The 5,000-nt window shown below is 52.4% G+C and overlaps 15 non-coding genes and 7 pseudogenes across 15 annotated transcripts; all 22 read left to right on the top strand.

Moving 5' to 3' along the window:
- Positions 1 to 11: 11 nt before the first annotated feature.
- Positions 12 to 130, top strand: LOC131142881 (5S ribosomal RNA). Its single transcript, XR_009132944.1, has one exon. It is a non-coding gene; the product is annotated as a 5S ribosomal RNA (ribosomal RNA).
- A 111-nt stretch (positions 131 to 241) lies between these two features.
- Positions 242 to 350, top strand: LOC131141302 (5S ribosomal RNA; annotated as a pseudogene).
- A 112-nt stretch (positions 351 to 462) lies between these two features.
- LOC131100041 (5S ribosomal RNA) lies at positions 463 to 581 on the top strand. The gene has a single exon (XR_009118808.1). It is a non-coding gene; the product is annotated as a 5S ribosomal RNA (ribosomal RNA).
- Positions 582 to 692: 111 nt separating this feature from the next.
- On the top strand, positions 693 to 801 carry LOC131101098 (5S ribosomal RNA; annotated as a pseudogene).
- Positions 802 to 912: 111 nt separating this feature from the next.
- On the top strand, positions 913 to 1,031 carry LOC131097254 (5S ribosomal RNA). Its single transcript, XR_009116164.1, has one exon. It is a non-coding gene; the product is annotated as a 5S ribosomal RNA (ribosomal RNA).
- Positions 1,032 to 1,143: 112 nt separating this feature from the next.
- Positions 1,144 to 1,262, top strand: LOC131142441 (5S ribosomal RNA). The gene has a single exon (XR_009132632.1). It is a non-coding gene; the product is annotated as a 5S ribosomal RNA (ribosomal RNA).
- A 112-nt stretch (positions 1,263 to 1,374) lies between these two features.
- LOC131100614 (5S ribosomal RNA) lies at positions 1,375 to 1,483 on the top strand (annotated as a pseudogene).
- Positions 1,484 to 1,595: 112 nt separating this feature from the next.
- On the top strand, positions 1,596 to 1,714 carry LOC131099623 (5S ribosomal RNA). The gene has a single exon (XR_009118447.1). It is a non-coding gene; the product is annotated as a 5S ribosomal RNA (ribosomal RNA).
- A 112-nt stretch (positions 1,715 to 1,826) lies between these two features.
- On the top strand, positions 1,827 to 1,945 carry LOC131098103 (5S ribosomal RNA). Its single transcript, XR_009116984.1, has one exon. It is a non-coding gene; the product is annotated as a 5S ribosomal RNA (ribosomal RNA).
- Positions 1,946 to 2,056: 111 nt separating this feature from the next.
- Positions 2,057 to 2,165, top strand: LOC131141072 (5S ribosomal RNA; annotated as a pseudogene).
- Positions 2,166 to 2,277: 112 nt separating this feature from the next.
- LOC131097306 (5S ribosomal RNA) lies at positions 2,278 to 2,396 on the top strand. Its single transcript, XR_009116216.1, has one exon. It is a non-coding gene; the product is annotated as a 5S ribosomal RNA (ribosomal RNA).
- A 112-nt stretch (positions 2,397 to 2,508) lies between these two features.
- On the top strand, positions 2,509 to 2,627 carry LOC131099622 (5S ribosomal RNA). The gene has a single exon (XR_009118446.1). It is a non-coding gene; the product is annotated as a 5S ribosomal RNA (ribosomal RNA).
- Positions 2,628 to 2,739: 112 nt separating this feature from the next.
- On the top strand, positions 2,740 to 2,858 carry LOC131098101 (5S ribosomal RNA). Its single transcript, XR_009116982.1, has one exon. It is a non-coding gene; the product is annotated as a 5S ribosomal RNA (ribosomal RNA).
- Positions 2,859 to 2,969: 111 nt separating this feature from the next.
- Positions 2,970 to 3,078, top strand: LOC131141044 (5S ribosomal RNA; annotated as a pseudogene).
- A 112-nt stretch (positions 3,079 to 3,190) lies between these two features.
- LOC131097294 (5S ribosomal RNA) lies at positions 3,191 to 3,309 on the top strand. Its single transcript, XR_009116204.1, has one exon. It is a non-coding gene; the product is annotated as a 5S ribosomal RNA (ribosomal RNA).
- Positions 3,310 to 3,421: 112 nt separating this feature from the next.
- On the top strand, positions 3,422 to 3,540 carry LOC131099621 (5S ribosomal RNA). Its single transcript, XR_009118445.1, has one exon. It is a non-coding gene; the product is annotated as a 5S ribosomal RNA (ribosomal RNA).
- A 112-nt stretch (positions 3,541 to 3,652) lies between these two features.
- On the top strand, positions 3,653 to 3,771 carry LOC131098455 (5S ribosomal RNA). The gene has a single exon (XR_009117327.1). It is a non-coding gene; the product is annotated as a 5S ribosomal RNA (ribosomal RNA).
- A 111-nt stretch (positions 3,772 to 3,882) lies between these two features.
- Positions 3,883 to 3,991, top strand: LOC131141043 (5S ribosomal RNA; annotated as a pseudogene).
- A 112-nt stretch (positions 3,992 to 4,103) lies between these two features.
- Positions 4,104 to 4,222, top strand: LOC131097283 (5S ribosomal RNA). Its single transcript, XR_009116193.1, has one exon. It is a non-coding gene; the product is annotated as a 5S ribosomal RNA (ribosomal RNA).
- Positions 4,223 to 4,333: 111 nt separating this feature from the next.
- On the top strand, positions 4,334 to 4,452 carry LOC131100398 (5S ribosomal RNA). Its single transcript, XR_009119088.1, has one exon. It is a non-coding gene; the product is annotated as a 5S ribosomal RNA (ribosomal RNA).
- A 112-nt stretch (positions 4,453 to 4,564) lies between these two features.
- Positions 4,565 to 4,683, top strand: LOC131099935 (5S ribosomal RNA). The gene has a single exon (XR_009118706.1). It is a non-coding gene; the product is annotated as a 5S ribosomal RNA (ribosomal RNA).
- Positions 4,684 to 4,795: 112 nt separating this feature from the next.
- LOC131141356 (5S ribosomal RNA) lies at positions 4,796 to 4,904 on the top strand (annotated as a pseudogene).
- Positions 4,905 to 5,000: the final 96 nt, after the last annotated feature.

The raw sequence follows: 5,000 nt of genomic DNA, 5'->3' as shown, positions 1-5,000 counted from the left end.
TTGACCTGGCAGCTTATGGCCATACTACCTTGAAAACGCCCGATCTCGTCCGATCTCGGAAGCTAAGCAGGGGCGGGCCTGGTTAGTACTTGGATGGGAGACCGCCTGGGAATACCAGGTGCTGTAAGCTTTTTATGGTTTCTGCTCTAGCCTGACAGCAGAGGGCGCTGTTTGACACTTTTTGCTGGATCTAGTTTGGCCTGCGTCGCCTTCAAATAAGATCTTTTCAGTTGTCCTGGCAGCTTACGGCCATACTACCCTGAAAACGCCCGATCTCGGAAGCTAAGCAGGGGCGGGCCTGGTTAGTTCTTGGATGGGAGACCGCCTGGGAATACCAGGTGCTGTAAGCTTTTCATGGTTTCTGCTCTTGCCTAACAGCAGAGGGCGCTGTTTGACATGTTTTGCTGGAGTCTAGTTTGGCCTGCGTCACCTTCAAATAGGATCTTTTCAGTTGACCTGGCAGCTTACGGCCATACTACCCTGAAAACGCCCGATCTCGTCTGATCTCGGAAGCTAAGCAGGGGCGGGCCTGGTTAGTACTTGGATGGGAGACCGCCTGGGAATACCAGGTGCTGTAAGCTTTTTATGGTTTCTGCTCTAGCCTGACAGCAGAGGGCGCTGTTTGACACTTTTTGCTGGATCTAGTTTGGCCTGCGTCGCCTTCAAATAAGATCTTTTCAGTTGTCCTGGCAGCTTACGGCCATACTACCCTGAAAACGCCCGATCTCGGAAGCTAAGCAGGGGCGGGCCTGGTTAGTACTTGGATGGGAGACCGCCTGTGAATACCAGGTGCTGTAAGCTTTTTATGGTTTCTGCTCTAGCCTGACAGCAGAGGGCGCTGTTTGACACTTTTTGCTTGATCTAGTTTGGCCTGCGTCGCCTTCAAATAAGATCTTTTCAGTTGTCCTGGCAGCTTACGGCCATACCACCCTGAAAACGCCTGAGCTCGTCCGGTCTCGGAAGCTAAGCAGGGGCGGGCCTGGTTAGTACTTGGATGGGAGACCGCCTGGGAATACCAGGTGCTGTAAGCTTTTTATGGTTTCTGCTCTAGCCTGACAGCAGAGGGCGCTGTTTGACACTTTTTGCTGGAGTCTAGTTTGGCCTGCGTCGCCTTCAAATAGGATCTTTTCAGTTGATGTGGCAGCTTACGGCCATACTACCCTGAAAACGCCCGATCTCGTCCGATCTCGGAAGCTAAGCAGGGGCGGGCCTGGTTAGTACTTGGATGGGAGACCGCCTGGGAATACCAGGTGTTGTAAGCTTTTCATGGTTTCTGCTCTTGCCTGACAGCAGAGGGCGCTGTTTGACATGTTTTGCTGGAGTCTAGTTTGGCCTGCGTCACCTTCAAATAGGATTTTTTCAGTTGACCTGGCAGCTTACGGCCATACTACCCTGAAAACGCCCGATCTCGGAAGCTAAGCAGGGGCGGGCCTGGTTAGTACTTGGATGGGAGACCGCCTGGGAATACCAGGTGCTGTAAGCTTTTTATGGTTTCTGCTCTTGCCTGACAGCAGAGGCCGCTGTTTGACATGTTTTGCTGGAGTCTAGTTTGGCCTGCGTCACCTTCAAATAGGATCTTTTCAGTTGACCTGGCAGCTTACGGCCATACTACCTTGAAAACGCCCGATCTCGTCCGATCTCAGAGGCTAAGCAGGGGCGGGCCTGGTTAGTACTTGAATGGGAGACCGCCTGGGAATACCAGGTGCTGTAAGCTTTTTATGGTTTCTGCTCTTGCCTAACAGCAGAGGGCGCTGTTTGACACTTTTTGCTGGAGTCTAGTTTGGCCTGCGTCGCCTTCAAATAGGATCTTTTCAGTTGCCCTGGCAGCTTACGGCCATACTACACTGAAAACGCCCGGTCTCGTCCGATCTCGGAAGCTAAGCAGGGGCGGGCCTGGTTAGTACTTGGATGGGAGACCGCCTGGGAATACCAGGTGCTGTAAGCTTTTTATGGTTTCTGCTCTAGCCTGACAGCAGAGGGCGCTGTTTGACACTTTTTGCTGGATCTAGTTTGGCCTGCGTCGCCTTCAAATAAGATCTTTTCAGTTGTCCTGGCAGCTTACGGCCATACTACCCTGGAAACGCCCGATCTCGGAAGCTAAGCAGGGGCGGGCCTGGTTAGTACTTGGATGGGAGACCGCCTGTGAGTACCAGGTGCTGTAAGCTTTTTATGGTTTCTGCTCTTGCCTGACAGCAGAGGGCGCTGTTTGACACTTTTTGCTGTAGTCTAGTTTGGCCTGCGTCACCTTCAAATAGGATCTTTTCAGTTGACCTGGCAGCTTACGGCCATACTACCCTGAAAACGCCCGATCTCGTCCGATCTCGGAAGCTAAGCAGGGGCGGGCCTGGTTAGTACTTGGATGGGAGACCGCCTGGGAATACCAGGTGCTGTAAGCTTTTTATGGTTTCTGCTCTTGCCTGACAGCAGAGGCCGCTGTTTGACATGTTTTGCTGGAGTCTAGTTTGGCCTGCGTCACCTTCAAATAGGATCTTTTCAGTTGACCTGGCAGCTTACGGCCATACTACCTTGAAAACGCCCGATCTCGTCCGATCTCAGAGGCTAAGCAGGGGCGGGCCTGGTTAGTACTTGAATGGGAGACCGCCTGGGAATACCAGGTGCTGTAAGCTTTTTATGGTTTCTGCTCTTGCCTAACAGCAGAGGGCGCTGTTTGACACTTTTTGCTGGAGTCTAGTTTGGCCTGCGTCGCCTTCAAATAGGATCTTTTCAGTTGCCCTGGCAGCTTACGGCCATACTACACTGAAAACGCCCGGTCTCGTCCGATCTCGGAAGCTAAGCAGGGGCGGGCCTGGTTAGTACTTGGATGGGAGACCGCCTGGGAATACCAGGTGCTGTAAGCTTTTTATGGTTTCTGCTCTAGCCTGACAGCAGAGGGCGCTGTTTGACACTTTTTGCTGGATCTAGTTTGGCCTGCGTCGCCTTCAAATAAGATCTTTTCAGTTGTCCTGGCAGCTTACGGCCATACTACCCTGAAAACGCCCGATCTCGGAAGCTAAGCAGGGGCGGGCCTGGTTAGTACTTGGATGGGAGACCGCCTGTGAGTACCAGGTGCTGTAAGCTTTTTATGGTTTCTGCTCTTGCCTGACAGCAGAGGGCGCTGTTTGACACTTTTTGCTGTAGTCTAGTTTGGCCTGCGTCACCTTCAAATAGGATCTTTTCAGTTGACCTGGCAGCTTACGGCCATACTACCCTGAAAACGCCCGATCTCGTCCGATCTCGGAAGCTAAGCAGGGGCGGGCCTGGTTAGTACTTGGATGGGAGACCGCCTGGGAATACCAGGTGCTGTAAGCTTTTTATGGTTTCTGCTCTTGCCTGACAGCAGAGGCCGCTGTTTGACATGTTTTGCTGGAGTCTAGTTTGGCCTCCGTCACCTTCAAATAGGATCTTTTCAGTTGACCTGGCAGCTTACGGCCATACTACCTTGAAAACGCCCGATCTCGTCCGATCTCAGAGGCTAAGCAGGGGCGGGCCTGGTTAGTACTTGAATGGGAGACCGCCTGGGAATACCAGGTGCTGTAAGCTTTTTATGGTTTCTGCTCTTGCCTAACAGCAGAGGGCGCTGTTTGACACTTTTTGCTGGAGTCTAGTTTGGCCTGCGTCGCCTTCAAATAGGATCTTTTCAGTTGCCCTGGCAGCTTACGGCCATACTACACTGAAAACGCCCGGTCTCGTCCGATCTCGGAAGCTAAGCGGGGGCGGGCCTGGTTAGTACTTGGATGGGAGACCGCCTGGGAATACCAGGTGCTGTAAGCTTTTTATGGTTTCTGCTCTAGCCTGACAGCAGAGGGCGCTGTTTGACACTTTTTGCTGGATCTAGTTTGGCCTGCGTCGCCTTCAAATAAGATCTTTTCAGTTGTCCTGGCAGCTTACGGCCATACTACCCTGAAAACGCCCGATCTCGGAAGCTAAGCAGGGGCGGGCCTGGTTAGTACTTGGATGGGAGACCGCCTGTGAGTACCAGGTGCTGTAAGCTTTTTATGGTTTCTGCTCTTGCCTGACAGCAGAGGGCGCTGTTTGACACTTTTTGCTGTAGTCTAGTTTGGCCTGCGTCACCTTCAAATAGGATCTTTTCAGTTGACCTGGCAGCTTACGGCCATACTACCCTGAAAACGCCCGATCTCGTCCGATCTCGGAAGCTAAGCAGGGGCGGGCCTGGTTAGTACTTGGATGGGAGACCGCCTGGGAATACCAGGTGCTGTAAGCTTTTTATGGTTTCTGCTCTAGCCTGACAGCAGAGGGCGCTGTTTGACACTTTTTGCTGGATCTAGTTTGGCCTGGGTCGCCTTCAAATAAGATCTTTTCAGTAGTCCTGGCAGCTTACGGCCATACTACCCTGAAAACGCCCGATCTCGTCCGATCTCGGAAGATAAGCAGGGGCGGGCCTGGTTAGTACTTGGATGGGAGACCGCCTGGGAATACCAGGTGCTGTAAGCTTTTCATGGTTTCTGCTCTTGCCTGACAGCAGAGGGCGCTGTTTGACACTTTTTGCTGGAGTCTAGTTTGGCCTGCGTCGCCTTCAAATAGGATCTTTTCAGTTGCCCTTGCAGCTTACGGCCATACTACCCTGAAAACGCCCGATCTCGTCCGATCTCGGAAGCTAATCAGGGGCGGTCCTGGTTAGTACTTGGATGGGAGACCGCCTGGGATTACCAGGTGCTGTAAGCTTTTTATGGTTTCTGCTCTTGCCTGACAGCAGAGGGCGCTGTTTGACACTTTTTGCTGGAGTCTAGTTTGGCCTGCGTCTTCTTCAAATAGGATCTTTTCAGTTGTCCTGGCAGCTTACGGCCATACTATCCTGAAAACGCCCGATCTCGGAAGCTAAGCAGGGGCGGGCCTGGTTAGTACTTGGATGGGAGACCGCCTGTGAATACCAGGTGCTGTAAGCTTTTTATGGTTTCTGCTCTTGCCTGACAGCAGAGGGCGCTGTTTGACACTTTTTGCTGTAGTCTAGTTTGGCCTGCGTCACCTTCAAATAGGATCTT

The sequence above is a fragment of the Doryrhamphus excisus genome, chromosome 13 (assembly GCF_030265055.1).
Source record: "Doryrhamphus excisus isolate RoL2022-K1 chromosome 13, RoL_Dexc_1.0, whole genome shotgun sequence".
Lineage (NCBI taxonomy): Eukaryota > Metazoa > Chordata > Actinopteri > Syngnathiformes > Syngnathidae > Doryrhamphus > Doryrhamphus excisus.
The sequence above is the reverse complement of the archived record's forward strand: the minus strand, read 5'-3'. Positions and strand labels throughout refer to the sequence as shown.